A 20906-nucleotide genomic window follows, 5' to 3' on the forward strand; every position below is an offset into this window, starting at 1 on the left:
CTTGCTTTTGGTCATCAGCCAAATATTTCCCACCTTAGAACATTTGGTTGTGCGGTTTATGTCCCTATCGCACCACCACAACGCACTAAAATGGGTCCTCAAAGAAGGATGGGAATATATGTTGGATATGAAACATCTTCAATAATAAGATATATTGAACCCATGACGGGTGATGTTTTTACAGCACGTTTTGCTGATTGTCACTTTAATGAAACATTATTCCCTAGATTAGGGGGAGAAATAAAAAATAAAGAAAATGATGTTTCATGGTGTGAACCTCAATTAATGTATCTTGATCCTCGCACAAAAGAATGCGAGATCGAAGTTCAAAAAATAATGCATATGCAAGAACTTGCAAATAAATTGCCTGATGCATTTACAGATACAAAAAGAGTGACTAAATCATATATACCAGCAGCAAATGCTCCAGCTCGAATTGAAATTCCAAAAACTGGCAATAATGTTATTCTAGAGTCTTTGCCACGCCAGAAACGTGGGAGACCAATTGGTTCCAAAGATAAAAATCCTCGGAAAAGAAAATCAGCTGATAATGAGGTAAAAGAAAGTGTTCAAGAAGAACTACAAATCAATACTCCTTCTGCAGAGGAGATTGATGATGTCAATACGGAATTTTCAATCAATTACGCACATTCAAAAATATTATGGAACCGAAATGAAATGAAAAATCTTGATGAGATATTTTCATATAATGTTGCATATGACATCATGAATGATGATGATGATCCAGAACCAAAATCTGTCATGGAATGTCAAAATAGACATGATTGGGATCATTGGAAAGGAGCAATACGAGCTGAATTTGAATCACTCAATAAAAGAAAAGTTTTCGGATCTATCATTCTCACACCTAAAGATGTGAAACCTGTGGGATATAGATGGGTTTTTGTGCGAAAAAGAAATGAGAAAAATGAAGTTACAAGGTATAAAGCTAGACTTGTAGCTCAAGGTTTTTCTCAAAGACCGGGAATTGATTATGAGGAAACTTATTCTCCTGTTATGGATGCAATTACTTTTAGATACTTAATCAGCCTGGCAGTTTCTGAAAATTTAGAAATGCATCTCATGGATGTTGTGACTGCTTATCTTTATGGATCACTTGATAGTGATATATATATGAAGATACCTGAAGGATTTAAGGTATCAGAAGCAACCAATGCAAAACCCAAAGAAATGTACTCAATCAAGTTACAAAGGTCTTTATATGGGTTGAAACAATCGGGTCGCATGTGGTATAAACGATTAAGTGATTACTTGATAAGCAAAGGGTATACCAATAATCTTATTTGCCCGTGTGTTTTCATTAAGAAAACAACATCCGGATATGTGATCATAGCTGTTTATGTTGATGATCTTAATATCATAGGTACAAATAAAGAGATCCATGAAGCCATTCAACTTCTAAAGAAAGAATTTGAAATGAAAGATCTCGAAAAAACCAAGTATTGCCTTGGTTTACAAATTGAACATATGCCTAATGGTTTACTTGTACATCAAACAACATATACTGAAAAGATTTTAAAACGTTTTAATATGGACAAGGCAAAACCATTAAGTACTCCTATGGTTGTTAGATCACTTAATGTTGACACTGATCCATTTCGTCCCTGTGAAGATCATGAAGATATCCTGGGACCAGAAGTACCATATCTTAGTGCAATTGGAGCTCTTATGTATCTTACAAATTATACAAGACCTGACATTTCTTTTGCAGTTAATTTGTTGGCAAGGTTCAGCTCAGCTCCTACCAAAAGACACTGGAATGGGATCAAACACATATTTCGATACCTTCGAGGAACTACTGATTTAGGATTATTTTATTCTAACGAATCAAAACAAGATTTGGTTGGTTATGCAGATGCAGGTTATTTATCTGATCCACATAAAGCTAAATCTCAAAATGGATATGTATTCCTAAATGGAGGTACCGCAATATCATGGCGTTCTCAAAAACAAACACTTGTTGCAACATCATCAAATCATGCTGAAGTGATTGCATTACATGAAGCTACTCGGGAATGTTTTTGGTTGAGATCAATGACACAATTCATAACTGATTCTTGTGGACTAGAACGCGATAAAAGTCCAACAACTATCTATGAAGATAATGCAGCTTGCATAGCACAGATGAAAGAAGGGTATATCAAAAGTGACCGAACAAAACACATACCTCCTAGATTCTTCTCATACACTCAAAATCTCATTAAGGACAACCAGATTGAAATGAGATATGTGCAGTCCAGCAAAAACTCTGCTGATCTTTTCACGAAAGCACTTCCAACTGCTATTTTCAGAACACACGTTCATAACATTGGCATGAGACATGTTCAAAAGATGTAACAACTGAAGCGATGTCTACTTGAGGGGGAGTCAACTCCATGCTGCACTCTTTTTCCTTAAGCTAAAGTTTTTTCCCACTGGGTTTTCTTTAGCAAGGTTTTTAACGAGGCAGTAACTTACTGTTGATCTCTAACAAAACAAAATTGCTATTCAAGGGGGAGTGTTACAAAATTACATGTATAGACAATTTTGTTAAATAGTTGTACAGTGATAAATATGTAGTATATATATGTGTGTGTGGTGCAGAAAGTTGATAAGCTAAAAAATATATAAAACACTCAAAAATCCCTTCTTGTGCTTATCGACACCCACTTTGCAAAACCCCTTAGTCAAAAGCCAATCATCACAACCTAATTAAATTTAGTGCTTTTGTTTTGCTCCACGTGCAATGCTACCACATACAAGTTAATATTATTCAACTTCTAATTTATATTTGTTATTGTTGTCGAATTCAACATCTATCCTATTTTTCGTTCGTCTCTTTCCCCAAATCTACAGTCAAGAATCAAGCCACTAAAGATAGTTATAAGCCTACTAAATTATAACAAATTGGAAATTTTCAATTGCCACTGTTGAATTATCCAATATCCTATAATAGTAATAAAATCCAATTTGAGGGGTAAAACATACAGCAAATGCCCACTCACTACTCCTATTTTGAAAATCAATAGTATAAGATAATAAATACATATTTTTCTAATTCAAACAAAAAAGCAACCCATGGAACAATGGTTACAAAAGCGCTTACCATTTGAGTTGTCGCGGGTTCGATTCCCGCTTTGGTTCTTATTTTAAAGCAATTCTGAAAACCAATTATTTTTAGATATTAAATAAATAATGTTCTACTTACAATTCAACATTAGTAATAGAAGAGTGGTTAGAGGTTTGTGTTTCATTTGAGTGGTTAGTGTTCAAATCTCAATTGCATTTGTTTTAAATAATTTTTACCATCTTGACCTAAAAATATGATAAATTCAACAATAAATACATAATGTCTTCGTTAAATATACCTATTATTTTATGGGTTACGTTAGCATCACTAACGTTAAATTAGTTTAAATGAAAACATATAGTTATGTACGAAAAAAAAATTATGAAGACATTACAAACAATATCCGTTATTTAGTTCTTATATGATCAACCACACTTCAACCGCAACGACGCGCGGTAACCCAAAAACTTGTTAACTATTAGACAAACATGGTGAATAGTAATCAGGGGTATTTTCGTCATTTAACTTTTTTTCCTTCCTGTTTCCAAATAAAGCCCCCCAACTTTAAAAAAAAAAAAAAAAAACAACCCCCAAACAGGGGGTAAAGTGTCAAATAACTATTTTTTAAAAAAATCTTAATTAAACTCCACTCAAATATTCAACGAGTTAAATTTTTCCGACAACATCGTTAAACTCGAAATAATTTTAGGAACACAATGTCACTAACTATAGGCAAAACGGACGCTTTTTAAAGAACGATAAATACTCGAGATATTTTTCATACACGTTGATTTTGCGTTAAATTTTTAAAAGTCGACAATATCATGGCGAAACGAGGAGATGTAAAATAACATTTAAATCTTTGACGGGTTATACCTTTTAGTTCGACTCGAGTTGCGCTTCAACGACATGATCGTTAGCCAAGAAATAATTTTACAAACTAAACACAATAAAATACATTGAAAATTGAACCCCCGACGCGAAGCTAGGGTTCGATAACTAGTTAAATTCATATACTACTTTGTAAAATTTTGTTTATTGGTGAGCCTAAATGTTTAGAAAATCCATGAATATCAAGCACATAACATGTGATCCGCCTAATGTTAGTATATTGTGGGCCCATTAATCAAAGATGGCCCGGTTAGCTTCAAACATGAGTTGGTAACACGTCGCGTGTTGTTTTCTTGTGAATTTGTTTGGATAATAAAGAATAATAATAGATGCGCGTTGCCGTGATAAATGATTTCGCTTTATACCATCAACATTATTTCAATAGTAAAGATGACATGCTCTTTATCGATGAAAATCATTTGCATCGATAAGTGGTTCCTTTATATACTTTAAACACAGTTTTCATAGTTTATAATTAGAATTAGAATATACATATTGATATTTGGTACAACCCTATAGAAATGAAATGTGAGTAACCATTTAAAATAATAATTCTACCAAACAAATAAATATATATACAATTAAAAAAAAACACCCGCATGCGCTCTAGTGTCCTTTGCGATAACCAATCCCATGTAGGGTATGTTTGGCAAAACTAACTGTAAGCTGCAAGCGTTTAGCTGCAGGTGTTTAGCTGAAAGCGTTTAGCTGAAAGCGTTTAGTTGAAGCTTTTTAAATGTATTTAATTATTTGGCAAAGTAGCTGGAGCTGTTATAAAATAAATAAAATGACAAAAATGGACACTAGAAAAAATACTTAAATATTATTATTTTAGTTTAATAAAACATAGTCATTACCAAATAACCGAAAACATATATAATACTACTAATAACCGAAAACATATATAATACTACTAAATAATTAATGACGATCATTCCATATTTTTATTTTTTTTTGAAAGGCAAGCTTGCATCAGTCCGGACCGAAGCCTAGTCATCATTTGCACACACACGCGCGCTTTCGGGCAGGAAACCCGAACCACACTCTGAGGATCCGACCCTTAAACCATCCCGAGGGGCAGGCTGGCCAGATCTTAGTCCCGGAACGGGTCGGTAAAATCTTCCCTTTGGGCCACCTTCAAGGAATAATGTTTCAATTCCTAGAGCGGGTGACGAGGTTCGAACCCGAGACCTCTAGCCCTGCGAGTACACAAGTGTAACCGCGGTACCATTGAAGCAATGCTTCGTTGGTAACGATCATTCCATATTAAAGTAGCAATATTGTTACGAACATGTTTCATCTCATTCCTTTTTTCTTCAAGGATGATTTTTTTGTTCAAGTGAAAAGAGAATGGAATTATGGAAATATATATATATATATATATATATATATATATATATATATATATATATATATATATATATATATATATATATATATATATATATATATATATATATATATTTTGCATTGCATGTTTGCATAAATGGTACGCATAAATGGTTGACAGCAAGTGGGACAACATTTTAGGATATATTAATATATGGGTAATGAAGTAATTTATGTCCCAAAAAGTTCCTCTATTTCTTAAACGCTAATCTATGAAGCGTTTCACATTGAAGCTTTTTAATCCCTTTAAAAGCTTGAAGCAATTGCATACAAACGGAGCTATATAATTTGACAGGAGCTTTTTCTTAAACGCTAGAAGCTAACAGCTCCAAAAAGCTTCGTAGTGTAGTTAGAAAGAAAAAACATAACAAAATCAATACGTCAACGTTTAGGATAGAAAGGCACACTTTAATGCCCAATACGACCACATCTTGCGTTGTTAATAGTATATAAGAGTAATTATAATAAGTATAACAGCCATACAATGTGAACTGTAAACGGCCTACGTCATGCCGACGTTAGCATGGCGTCAACACATTATTTTCTGGGAAATTTTGTTTTGTCGGCCCAATTGTCTGGCCCAACATAGTGAGCTACTAGGCCTTTATATAGTTTATTATATTAGGGAGGGTTGAGTTGAGCATAGCTACAACGCAAAGTAGCATATATAAGCGTTATAACTAGCGGCAATTTTCACCTGATCTATTGAATATTCAATCGATCCATTCGATTAAAAATGGATATGGATGATTTAACTTAATAAAAATACAGTTATGGATGAACTTAAATGAGACATGGATAAAATACATATATAAATACTCCACCCGTCACAAATTAAGAGTCTTGTTTTAACTCCTGAAAGTCTTTAATTCTTAACTTTGACTTTAATTAACTTTATTTGTGTTATATAACATTTGAGGAAATTTATATGAATAAATTAAGTTTCATATGTGCTTTTTCGTTTGGTATAGCTTTCATTAAATATTATATAACACAAAATAGTTATTTAAAGTCAAAGTTAAGAAATAAAGACTTTTAAAATCAAAACATAACTATTAATTTGGGACAAAGGGAGTACATAAATATGGATATATATGTATACATAATAGCTGTTACAAATGTATTTACCTTTACAAATATATAATTTGCTTGCAACTATATAATGAATTCAGTACAAGTATTGACAATAAAACATGTATATCAAACTTAATAAATCTACAAATTACAAATTTAATTGTCATAATTTATGTTTAATAGTCAATTTAACAAACTGTGTTATATCCTTAACAAAAATTACACGTTTGGTGGAATAATTTTTATCTATGTCACGTTATATCTATTTTTGTTATATTACGTTTATGTTCCCATGACATATTAGAAAATATTATAATATTTTTTCAATATCTAATCGATATCCATTAACACGTTTAACCTAGTGCATTAAATAAGGATTAATTATTAGTGTGTATATATCATTGTATTTATTGTATAGTTATTCTCATGACATATATTTGGTATCTTTCATTTGATAAAATGAAATTAAATGAATATGAATATGAATAAAGATGAATGAAAATTTTAATGAATATAGATATAAATATCGTCTCACCCCATCTATATCTAATTCATAGCCATCCCTATTTATAATCGATAAACTTAAGAAATTTTTCAAAGCGATTATGTAATAACATCACCTATGTTATAAGATCCTACATGCATACTGAAATTTGAATGTTATTATGGGTTCGTCACTCGGTTTAATCCAAATCACACCGGGTACCCAATGTGTTTATGATGCGTGAAGAATTTTCTACTAAGGCGTGTGTTGGTTACAAATTAGAACATTCGATGTCGAAATAGTCGTTAAAAACAATTACATATCCAAATACATGCAGGGGCGAAAATTAGTGGGGACAGGGGGGCATTTACCCCTAGTGAATTTGCAATTTTTAGTGCAAAAATTTTGGGGTTTTCGATTTTGCCCCGAGTGATTTTTTTTTGCCCCGAGTGATTTTTTTTTGCCCCAAAGCCTCCATGTGTTGCCCCAAAACCTTCATATTATGTCTTAAAACCTTCATATTTTACTCAAAAAAATTACTACGGTTGTAAAAAAAATTTCACCTCCGGTAAAAAAAAGTTCCTGTTACCGCTACTGAATACATGACAAAACATTTGTTGACAATGATAACGATGAAAAAGGTAAAATTAATAAACATACCCAACTACATGACGTAGCCCATAAGCCCTTAACTCCGTTGGTACGTATATAATGCCGCATGACACTGAATTCCAGTGTAGGCCGAAACTAATATTTCTAGTCCAAAAGAGTAACAAAATTAGTGCTACTTGTTTGAAACTATAATAACTATATAAAGATTAGGCCCCTTTTTTCTATTATTACTATTACTATTACATATTAATTGAGAAAGTTTTTAGAATAGTAAGTGAATAGTACCACTTTTACGCTTTATCAACATGTACGTTTCGCATAAACAGTTGTACCCACAAGGCTACTACTGTTCTACAGTTTTTTTTTTTTTTTTTTTTTTTTAAAAAACTCTTCTCCTCAATCTCCCTTAAAATTTATATTTATATATATAGACAAAACACTATTTCACTATTCATCAATAGTAATTATGGATATTTTCGTCATTTCACCTTTTTCCTTTTTTTTTTGTCCCCAACGATAAAATAAGCAACTTTCGTAAAAGAACCAACCCTTCAATGTTACCAAAAGATGTCGAAAAAAATTCTTTTTTACAAAAAAATTAACTAACTTTTTTTTTCCCTGCTCTCTTTTCTTCCTCAACGATAAAGGGGGCAACTTTTATAAAATGAATAACCCTTCAATGCTACCAAAAGATGTCTAAAAATATTTTTTTTACAAAATAGATCAACTAACTTTAAAATAAAAAAAACAACGAACGCTAAAAGAAGCAACTTTCACAAAAGGAACAACCCTTTAATGTTAGATGTCGAAAAAAATTCTTTTTTACAAAATAGATCAAGACTTTTTTTTAACTCGCATTCAAAACGGAGTCCCGGGCTCCACAACTAGTTTTTACTAAAGGACTGTACAAAAACGTTGCTCCCATTTTTTTGAACTAATTTTTATCAAAATTACTACTATATACTAATTACTTTACTACTACTACTACTACGGATGACAATAGAGCGGATATGGATCGGGTGATGTTGTATCCATATCCATTTAGTTTTTGTTCATCCATATCCATTTATTTTTAATTCATCCATCCGTATCCATATCCATATCCACTGGATTAAGTGGGTTAATGGATATCCGTTGGATGTTAAAAAAATGTTATAATATTTCCTAATATGCGATAAAAACCAAAATGTAGTATAGTAAATATAAATATAACATGACATGATTACAAATTATTCACAAGAATGTGTAATATTTATCGAATATAGAACTCAATTTGTTAAATTTACTATTAAACGTAGATAATGAAAAATTAAATAGGTAATCTTTATGTTTATTTAGTTAGATATACGTGTTTTATTGTAATATATCACAACTATTTTATTACAAAGTTGAAATCAAAATGTAATTCTAACGGTAAATGCATTTTAAATAGTAAATATGAAAGCATATATCCATATTTATGTATTTGTATATGTATTTCGAGTTTTAATTGATATATCCATGAATGAAACTTTTCATCAATGTCCATATCCATTTCTATTTAGATTCATCCATATTCGTATCCATACCCATTTAGGTTCATCCATATCCATCACGAAACCGGTGAATCGGATGAATATCCATTGGATCGGGTGGCCATTGTCATCCCTAACTACTACATACTAATTGACATTGTTTGAGAACGGTAATTGAAAAGTAACCACTCTTACACTTTATCGACTTGTTAAAATCTAAATGTGAACACTATATGAATACTGTGGATATTTAATGTTCGTGCAAAATAAGTCACGTTTAAATAATTGATGTTTTTTTTTATGTACTGAACGTAATATCCAAATAATTGTAAATTACTAATTTAACCTTATGAACAAAAACATTTTTAATACATATTTAACCTTTTACTAGTGTCATCTAGTAGTATTTTTTTTGACAAAATTGCACAGTTGGTTCATGATGTTTGTATCAAATAGCATGGATAACCTTTATTTATTTTTTTGGCATCGTTAACCTTCAACTTTCGAACTTTGGCATGAATGACCTTCAGCCTAACTCTCGTTAAATTCTTGGCGTTAAGTTTCTTCATGTGATAGGCACGTGAGGGTAAATTAGTCTAGTCCAAGTTTACATCTTTAATTAACTTTATATACCAACTAGATGCCTTTGATACTTATGCGTTCGATACAACTTATAAGGTAATTTACACGAATATTAATAAATTAATATTTAATAATAATGTTAAATTATTTTTAAATTACAACTTTAAATAACTTTATACCAACACCAACCACACGTTTGATATATACATATACTAGTAGGTCTTATGTCGTGCATACGCACGGCCCAGTTTGCTATTTAAAATGTATTAGCTCCTCTGTTAGTCATCTAGACAGGTCCTTGTACCGTTTTCTTGCCGTCTTTTGAGCTCACAAATTCACTTGCTCAAAATTTCTCCAAGTCATTAGCAATGTAAGAACATAACTTATACAAGTCAGAAATGTTATATAACTCTATAAATAGAATTCTCCACCATTTTGTCTATAAAAAAAAATCAGAAAGTAAAAAAGACAACCTAGAATCCAAAGTATTAAAAATCTTTGAGTATGAAAAGAGACATATCGGCATATAGAAGTACACAAACATACACCAAGAATGCTCAAACAGTAACTTGTAGTTTGAGAGAGTGAACCATCCATCCACCTCTTTTAATATCTCCATAACTTATTTGTACACTTACACATCTTAACTTTCCACCATCAAAGTAACTACATACTCTGTACTTCAGTTTACTCTGTTGGAGCACAAGAAATAGAATTTGATCTGACACATGTTTAAAAAAGAAACTCCTATTTATTTGACATGTATATGCATATACATGTAAGACGCATGTACAATATTTAATGAATATAACCTTCTAATTCATTTCATTGATATTTTCATGAATATAATTAAATCCTATATGACTCAACTTGTTTATGCAAATGTTGAGCTCCTGGATGGAAGTTGTCGCCGAGTCTGCTCAACCCACCCATTTTGCATGGCAAAGAAAGTATCCCAAGCAATAACCGAGTGAGGAGAGCGTTACCCTAAAGGAAAACTGCGTGGATTGCACCATTAAGTAAGCCTACATTATATCCAACCACTGCAAGGGGATCCTCAGAAGATGTATTGAACCAACCCACCCTTGGCTTAAGACGCTTTACGTCAAGCCAGGTTGCCTCTTTTGATGCAAGACGATTTCAAAATCAGTTAATTCAAGCAGATGCAACCACTATAGACTATGTGTATAGTCTGGATGCTGAAGCCTATTGCTTCAAGGAGCTCAGCCTCGATAAGTAGGTGCAATATTATATTTTTGTGTCCTATTAAGATGTGGTGTCGGGTCCTAATCACTTACAACTAATTGTATTGGGATCAAAGAGATTTAGTGTGGTTCATTATGAGTTGAAAATATTGATATTGCTAACTGGTACAACAGTAACTGCTACAACAAATAGCTTAAGAAGTCATCTCCAAATTAGCATGATTTCCAGTAACGTGTGGGGCTGCTACACTATCGTAAATGAGAAAACCACATCGTCCACCTCTGTTCAGGTTATCTATGACCCTATCGCTTTTAAGGTGTCATCAACATTCTATCCTAGATTTTGTTAGCTCATTTGCAAATAGTAGTGTATGTTACCTTAAGAATATAAACATAGACAGGAACTTCTCTAGATTGGTTTTGTAGTGCTAACCTTTTCAGATATTAGAGAATGTTCTTTATCTTTCTTATTAGACAGGATGTAATCCCTGATGCCTTCGTAAACCCGCTTAGGTCTGATCCTTTCTTGTTTGGTGTTGAAACTTGAAACCAATTGTGCATTCGCTTCTTTGGTTGGCTTTTTTATCTCCATCAAGACGGTAATTCTGAATAAAGGTCAACCCATTAGTCCATTACATTTTGTGACTCCTATGTAAAGTAAGGATTAACAAATGTGCAATTCACCTACGCAACAGTAGGTTGCACAACTATGGGTTGCTATGATTGCAAGGTGCTGATCCAGAGGATGTCATCTATATACATTAACACCACACCATTAACCATCATCATGCTTAATTATATTGAAGTAATTCACAACTAATGACACAAAAATATTCAACTCTTTCATGTAATGACCTTTAATTTATATGAAGGCAACAGTTTCACATACTTCAAGCAAAGTATACACTTCGAGTTTATTAATCTCATAATGTGAAAGCAGCCACTTAGCAATAATCAAAACACTGATTATCAGATTTCAAAGACTCAAGAATTGTAGCTTCACTACTTTTACATGATCGTAATTACCGACAATGCAGTTAAAAAGTCATTAACAAAAAACAAAATCCCAACTAAATAATATCAGTACAAGATGACATATAGATCAAACATAAAGAATCAATAAATCAAATGTTCAATCTATACATTTCCTAACACTGACGACCCAAAAACTCTGACCGAAAAAACTTACCTGATCTTTCAGCAATCAAGAAACAACGAGCCATATACTCGATTCTACATGATGACCATATGCTGACATCTTTAGACACATTTATCTCTTTAAAATCTGTAACTACCACGGCTTAATCTCAAGTATCTCATGAAACAATCTACTGGCTTACAATACATATCAACATACCCTTTTTTAACCTAACGTTAAGCGTAAATAATAGATACACACATCACAGTTATGATTTTTAATCAACTTATGTGCGAGCCTTGATTTTCAAGTACCGGTCGTATATAATAATTGTCAATAATTAAAGAAGGAGAGAGATACATTAAAGAAGGTTACCTGGTAGAGTGATAATGATATTGAAGCTGTTGGATGACAGAAATAGACGATCAATTAAGAAATCAACAATTAGAAACATATACGGAGTATATACCCAGTAACAACAACACTGACAACCAATTTAGGTCACCAACAATAAATTACAACAAATTCAAACAAATCAACGATCAGCTTTAACATTAACATTAACATTTATTTAACATACATATTAAAACACAACAACAACAACAATTAATAAATAGACGCATAAGAAACAAAAGATAGCTAAATTACATTTTAGGGTTCATAAATGATTTTTTCTGGGCGGAAGTCCAGCGGAAGCGAGAAAGAAACAAAGAAGAAGGTAAATTGTAAAGGGAATTGATCGATCACAAAATTCAGCTGACGACAAGTTATAATTTGGTCGAATTAAAATGCTAGACGCGGCAATTGGCGAACAGCGCGTGTAATGAAGCATGAGGGTGTGAAGCAAGTGGTGTCAATTGGTGAGGTTGATACCGCGTAGGGTGGAAGCAGGTGGTGTCAATTGAAAAGAGTCCGGCAAGTAGATGGGATGAAACCCGAACCAACTGGGTAACCCGACCGGTTATTTGTTCCGCGACTTATATGATGACACGTGTCAGAAGCGGGAAGTGAAGATGGGAAAAAACTTCTCTATGTATAGTGGTAAGATAAGATAAGAGTTAAGATATCTACAGAAGAAAAGATAAAGTGGTAAATTTCGATCATGGGATTTGAAGAAAACAATAGGAAATCAGAAATCAGAAGCAAGTTCATCATCATGAGCTCATCATGTATTAAATCTCCCAAAAGAAACAACCCCACTTCTCAATTCATCGAAATCGGCTTTTTGCCTATCAAAAAAAAAAAAAAAAAAAAAAAAAAAAAAATTCATCAAAATCGGCTCATCTTTCTTCCCAATTCAAGACTTTCGCAAATGTTTTCATCGCAATCGTTGGCGCCGACGTTCTCGGCCTTCCCTACACTTTCCGACGCGCAGGTTATGCCACCGAAACCCTAACTGTATTCAGCGTCACTTTCTTCACCAACCACTGTATGATGCTTCTGGTCAAAACTCGCCGGAAACTTTAGTCAGTCAACGCCTTTTCAAAAATCAATTCTTTCGGTGCTGGTCAAAACTAGCACTTTATCTAGCAATTAATTATTATTAATTTATTAGTATTTGTTGCCGGCAAAGTTAGGGTTACGGTGGAAGGGGGCGAGGGAATTGGGGGCCATCGAACAGTTGTATTACTTGAGAATAAAATGAAATACAAATCTGGGCTGTAGTGAAAGCTGAAAGCGAGACAGAAATTGAGTTTGATTGTTTGTGACGGTGATTCCAAAGTCTCCGGCGAACGATTATATGAAGTTTCCGGTGATCAATAACGATTAGTGAAGTTATGTTATTGTTCAGAATCTCGAATTCAGAGGAACAAAAATCGTGATTAATCGTCAGGTGGGTTTAAGTTTTACCCCGGCGAACACATGCTCTTTTCAAAAGTTCATGCACATTCATACAATTAACTGTTTGAGATTCTCAATATAGCAGCTTTTATTGATCGATTCCCCTTTGTATTTATTCATGGTTAATGGAATAAATTGCTAGTTTGCTTTTTTTTAAAACAAAATTTGTTAACATTTGTGTTAAGTTACCTTATATTTGTATCAAACGCGTCTAGTTGGTATAAATTTATTTAAAGATGCAAAATTGGACTAGACTAATTTACCCTCACGTGCTAGGCACGTGAGGAAACTTCATCCATGCTAAAATTCGAAAGTTGAAGGTTAACGACGCTAAAAAATTAGATAAAGGTTGTCCATGCTATTTGTTACAAACATCATGGACCAACGGCGCAATTTTGTCTTTTTTTTTCAAATTAGAATTAGGTTGTTAAGATGACAAGCGATCTTACAAAAATCAAATATTGTAGACCTAGAGAGGTAAAACTTCGTTTTAACTTACACAATTGCTTTCAAATCAAAATATGAAAACTTGGTTTATATCCGGTAAACAAAAAAGGTTGGCTTGTCCAGGCTATATGAAAAGGGTGTTGATCAATACACCACAAGATTTTGCCATACACCACTAATGTATATTTTTGAACCACTTTGTCCTTCCTATTTTTAAGTTAAATACACAATACAATTTCCATTAAACCAAATTACTTCGCATAGCTATCTTAGACGTATCAATACTCATCCCATTATGGTAAAAAAAACATGATCAATCCCCGATCAATCCTCGATCAATCATATCTAAGAGTATTCCATTTTGATTTTTCATAATCCGTTTAGTTAATTGGTCAACGTCGATTGATAAGTCAAAATCGAATTTAGTAATTAAAGTCGGTCAAAGTCAAAATTGTTCAACATTTTAAATTGATTTTATACTAAAACTTTATAGCTTATGAACAAAATGAACAATTTTAGACAATTAGGTTAAAATTTATTTTCATGTTTATGCCTTTTTCCTTTATTTACATATATAGTTATTGAAATATAATATTTAAATATATAATGTATACTCCTAATCCTCGATTAATCTCCGAATTGCCGATTACACATTTCAAAATTTCGATCGATTAATCTAGGAATAGCGAATTTTGCAACCTTGCTCATCCCTCTTCATAGTAGGTACCCTAACTCTTTATCACTATTGACTTTATCTTGACTCCCTACTCTTACCTTCAATTCTCATCTCTTCTTCATCACTTAGAATTATAAACTCTAATTTCATAACCTTCTTCATCGTCTCAATGTATTACCCAGATTTCAAGTTCCAAAATTATTACAAAACCTTAATCAACGTTATGCAAAATTGTTAGAAATAGGAGGTTATGTGTATATTATTTATGGAAGAGAGGATTGATAATTTAGAAGTTTGATTGATCTTGAAAACTCTTCTTTTATTGCTTATTGAATTGCTTTGTTGCTTGCTTTGCTTAATTACAAATGAGAGGTGAAGCCCTCTATTTATACTACTCAATGGAGTAGTCTAGATCACTCCATCATCTACTACTATCTAGATATTTCCTAGTATTTCTAGACCTAGATATTTTACAAGATTATTCTACACACATTCTACACACTTTCACTACTACATATTACAAGAAGCTTCTACATAATGGGCTATAATCTTGATCCAAAATATTTGTATACTTGCAAGCCCAAATCCAAAACAAATAGCCCAAAATCAAGTTTATTTTCCAACAGCCCCCCTTAAACTTGATTTCGTCACTCCGAGCATATTCCGTAATCTCTGAAAAGTCTCGTGTTTTAGAGGCTTTGTGAAAATATCAGCAACTTGGTCGAATGACTTCGTGTACTTTATCTGCACCTCTTTATTTGTAACACACTCCCTGATGAAATGGTATTTCGTATCGATGTGCTTGCTTCGATCATGGAAGACTGGATTCTTTGCTAGAGCAATCGCAGACTTGTTATCTACATATATCTCCGTAGCTTCCTTTTGAAAAAACTTAAGCTCATTTAGTAACTTCCTGAGCCATATTGCATGACAGGTGCACGATGTTGCTGCTACAAACTCGGCTTCACACGTTGACAGAGTCACAATAGGTTGCTTCTTCGAGCTCCATGTGAACGCCGTATCTCCCATATAGAACACGAAACCACTCGTACTCTTACGATCATCTATGTCTCCAGCCCAATCACTATCACTGTATCCAACTAGCTTGAAGTGCTCAGAAGGCGAATAAAACAGGCCATAGTCAATCGTACCTTTGATGTAGCGAAGTATCCTCTTGGCCGCCTTCAAGTGATTTATTGTAGGTGCTTCCATGTATCGACTTACTAGTCCAACTCCGTAGAGAATATCTGGCCTCGTGCAGGTTAGGTACCTCAGACTTCCAACCAAACTCTTGTATTGTGTTGGGTCCACCAAGTATCCTTCATCATCTTTTGACAATTTGAGATTGCAATCCACCGGTGTATTCATTGACTTGCAGTCAGTCATCTTAAACTTCTTGAGCACCTCATTCGCATAACCTTCTTGGGATATGAATATTCCTTCTTTCTTTTGTTTTACCTCGATCCCAAGATAGTAAGCCATAAGTCCAATGTCGGTCATCTCGAACTCCCGAACCATTGCTTTCTTGAACTCCTCAAACATTTTGGAATTACTACCGGTGAATATCAAGTCATCCACGTATAGGCACACAATCATAACATCTCCATCATTGCTAACTTTTGTGTAGAGGGCATGCTCATGGGGGCATTTCGTAAAGTCATTCTGCTGGAAATACTTGTCTATCCTGCTATTCCATGCCCGAGGCGCTTGCTTCAACCCGTATAAGGCCTTTTTCAATTTTAGCACCTTATTCTCTTGGCCTTTCACGATGTATCCCAAAGGTTGTTCTATATAGACTTCTTCTTCTAAGTAGCCATTAAGGAACGCGGATTTGACATCCATTTGATAAATCTTCCAATTATGTTGAGCCGCAAGTGAGATTATCAATCTTATAGTTTCTAGACGAGCGACGGGAGCAAATACCTCGTCATAGTCTATGCCGGCTCATTGACTATATCCCTTCGCCACCAACCTTGCCTTATATCTTTCAACTTCACCTTTGGAATTCTTCTTGGCCTTGTACACCCACTTTACACCAATAGCCTTATGCCCTTTTGGTAGTGTAGCAAGATCCCACGTATCATTATTCTCGATTGCTTGAATCTCCTCGTCCATGGCACGTTTCCACTTTTGGCTTTTTGCTGCGTCTTCGTAACTTATTGGCTCACAATCGGCAAGAAGGCAGAACAATGATAGATCCTCCATAGGCTGGGTTACCTCGTACAACTCCTCAATGCTCCTTGTGTGATGTTGTAGCCTACTTGATTCTCCTCCTGATGTTGGTGTCACTTCATTAGGTGTAGTAGTTGGAGTATGTGGAGAGTGCGGAGATGGTGTACTAGAAGGTTCTTGAACTTCTAGATATTCTTCGTTCTTTGCAGTACTCTCGAATGGATAAGGGAGAAAGTCGTAGTTCTCCTCTTTGGGAACATTCCAATCCCATGTTGCTTCTTCATCGAACACCACGTCTCGACTTGAGATTACTTTACCATTCTTGGGATTGTATAGCTTGTAACCCTTCGAACTTGAGTCATAACCCACGAATATGAGTTTCTCGCTTTTATCATCGAGCTTCGTCCTCTTCTGATCTAGCACATGAGCATATGCCACACTTCCGAACACTCGAAGGTGTGAGATGACGGGCTTCCTTCCACTCCAAGCTTCAATGGGCGTTTTGTTCTTGACACTTCTAGTGGGCGAGCGATTTGATAGATAGATCGCACAGTCCACTGCCTCAGCCCAAAACTCCTTAGGCATCATTTTGCTCTTTAACATACTCCGGGCCATATCAAGAATGGTCCTATTTTTTCTTTCCGCAACACCATTTTGCTGAGGTGAATATGGAAGAGTTAGAGGACGTCGTAAACCATTGTTGTCGCAAAATTCCTTGAATTCCTTGGATGTAAACTCTCCTCCACGATCGGATCTCATCGCCTTTATGGTGAGACCACTTTGATTCTCCACAAACGCTTTAAACTTCTTGAACATTCCAAAAGCTTCCGACTTTTCTTTTAGAAAATAGACCCATGTCTTTCGACTAAAATCATCAATGAATAGAAGAAAATATCTATTTTTACCAAAAGACGGTGGGCTTATGGGTCCACACACATCCGTGTGAATAAGTTCTAGAGGTTTCTTCGCTCTACTAGAAGCCTCTATTGGAAAACTGTTTCGGAAGTGCTTTCCTAGAAGACATCCCTCACAAATTTGATCCGGGTGATTAATTGGAGGCAAACCCTTCACCATTCCTTTACTTGATAATAATTTTAAGCCTCCAAAATTTAAGTTCCCGTATCTCATGTGCCAAAGCCAAGAATTATCTTTGAAACATGCTTTTAAACATCGTGGAATGTCATGTTGAATATTTAGCAAGAACATCCTATTCGTTTACATTGGCACCTTAGCAATCAAACCTCCTTTTTGGTCTCTCAGATAAAGACTACGATTTATCATGTGAATATCATAGCCTTTCTCTAAGAGTTGTCCAATACTCAGTATATTTGTCTTCATATTAGGCACATAATACACGTTAGAGATAAATTGATGCCTTCCATTTTTCAAGCGGATGAGGATCTTACCTTTGCCTTTAACCGGGACTTTTGAGGAATATCCAAAGGTGATATTTCCACTTATTACCTCGTCTAACTCCACAAACATGTTTTTGTCACCGCACATATGGTTGCTTGCACCTGTGTCGAGATACCACAAATTTGATTCTCCGTTATCTTCACCTTTGCATGCTAGTAACAAAGTGTTTTCCACGGCTTCAGTATCTTCTTGTGCAAAATTTGCTCTTGTAACATCCCGCCTTTTTCCATTTACTTTTCCGTTATACTAATATAAAGTCCGTTATATGTTTATAACATCTCCCGTTGATACGCGTTTTAAATTATCTCGTTTAGGTAATTCCCGCACCCGAACAAAAGTTGAGGGACTAAACTTGACAAGGGATCAAACCCTTGACTAGGTCAAAGGGTCAAACCCCTTTCACTCATTCATTTTCATCTCCATCTCTCTCTTTCTCTCTAGCAAGAACACACACACCCAAAAACCATATTCATTCAATCATCATCTAAATTCGATCTAGGAGGCTTACAACAAAATAAATTACATATTCGTGATCCTCTCTTCATCCTCTTCATTTTGGTACCAACTTCATCTCGTTTGGGTAACATTTCTAAAACTCTAGATTTCTCTAAATTCGTGTTTTTGACTTGAAATGGTGTTAGTTAGTGTCTATGGCTCATTGTGATGTCGTGTATGTAATTTGTATGCTCGATCTCGTTGTTTTAGTGTAACTAGCATGAACTTGAATTTTGGTGTGTTGTTCTTGAATTTTGGATGATCATATGTTGTTAGATATTAAAAGTTCATGTTCTAATTGTGTTCCTAGTATCATTAGCTTCGTTTTGATGTATAGGTTGATTAAGGAAACTCCAAGAACATGATTAGTGATTTTGTGAACTTGGATTAGGGTTTGATAAGCTTTAGATGAACTTTTGATGCACCAAATGCTATGAAATATTGTAGATGAGAATTTTGTTGCAATGTGTGTATGATTACCTTCGAAACGGCATATCATACATGTAAATTGGTTGCCCGAATCATGAAATGCATATTTGGAACTTGAACCTTGATTATGGACGTTTAAATGCGGTTTTGGGGTGTGTAAGTGTTGAATTACTTGATGAAATGTGTCTAGGTGTTTTCCTCGTCAAATTACCTTTCCGGTGGTATAAAATACATGTTCTAATTATTTGCGGTTTGTAATTTGGGTTGGTTTGATTGTTGGTTCGTGCACTTAGAGTTGCAGCAAACAGGGCCTGCAAACCAACCAGGACGCCGTCCAGAAACTCAGGACGCCGTCCCAACCTTCATTTTGGGACGCCGTCTAGAAACTTGGGACGCCGTCCCAACCTTCATTTTGGGACGCCGTCTAGCAACTTGGGACGCCGTCCCGTTTGCCTAAAACTGGCTGTTTGCTTGACCTTTTGACGAAAAATGTTTGGCATGTTCTAGACCTCCGATTAACATGAAACTTGGCCAACATGCTCATATATGATTATATAACTTAGAAAAATTGTCGGATACCCGACCCGACCCCGTTGACTTTGACTTTGACCAAGTTTGACTTTTAATCAAACTTAACCAAATGGTTGTGCAATCGTTCTAACATGCTTTTATACTTGTATCTTGCATGAAACATGACAACTTGATTCACATGCTACATTATTGAGTCGTAACGAGCCATAGGACTAATTGAACATCTTTGACCTATCGTGTTTACCGTTATTGATACAACCTATTGTTTAGGTCAAGACTAGCATTGTTCTTTGCACACGTTTACTTGTCGAAGTACTTTACTACTCGTGCACTCAAGGTGAGATCATAGTCCCACTTTTACTCTTTTTGAACTTACATTTGGGATGAGAAAACATAAACATTTCTTTACTAAGTGAACACAAGTACAGGAAAACAAACATTCTACATACGAGTTTAGAACAAAATCCTCAATTCGATTATCATTAGTTACACTTGCCGGGTGTAAGCGAGAACTTATGTTGTATGGATCCATATGGGTTTGACAAACCCTCATTCAAACGGTTCGCTACCGTTTACGAATGAAATATATTTTCGAGAAACAGTGTATGTTCTAGCACTAAGTGATGGGGTTCAATGGAAGGAAATGTTAAGCATTGATAATTGGGTGCTCGTGAAACAAACTTTTGGAATGTATTACTATTAATTCATTGATGCAAATCTTGTGGTTCACTTGTACTTACTTACTTAAACCTATGATTTCACCAACGTTTTCGTTGACAGATTTCTATGTTTTTCTCAGGTCCTTGAACGATACATGATACATGCTTCCGCTCATTATTTGATACTTGCATTGGATGTCGAGTATATGTGCATTTCATGGAGCGTCTTTTGACTTTACTTTAAACCGTGTCGCCTAGATTTCATTCGTATTATAACGTT

General features: G+C 34.5%; 1 long non-coding RNA gene across 1 annotated transcript; it reads right to left on the bottom strand.

Annotated features, from left to right (window-relative positions):
- Nucleotides 1-10141: 10141 nt before the first annotated feature.
- Nucleotides 10142-13053, bottom strand: LOC139846834 (uncharacterized). Its single transcript, XR_011759212.1, has 3 exons — nucleotides 12608-13053; nucleotides 11506-11573; nucleotides 10142-11426 (listed from the first exon to the last, which is right to left on the bottom strand). It is a non-coding gene; the product is annotated as an uncharacterized lncRNA (long non-coding RNA).
- Nucleotides 13054-20906: the final 7853 nt, after the last annotated feature.

Source organism: Rutidosis leptorrhynchoides, chromosome 5 (assembly GCF_046630445.1).
Source record: "Rutidosis leptorrhynchoides isolate AG116_Rl617_1_P2 chromosome 5, CSIRO_AGI_Rlap_v1, whole genome shotgun sequence".
Classification (NCBI taxonomy): Eukaryota; Viridiplantae; Streptophyta; class Magnoliopsida; order Asterales; family Asteraceae; genus Rutidosis; species Rutidosis leptorrhynchoides.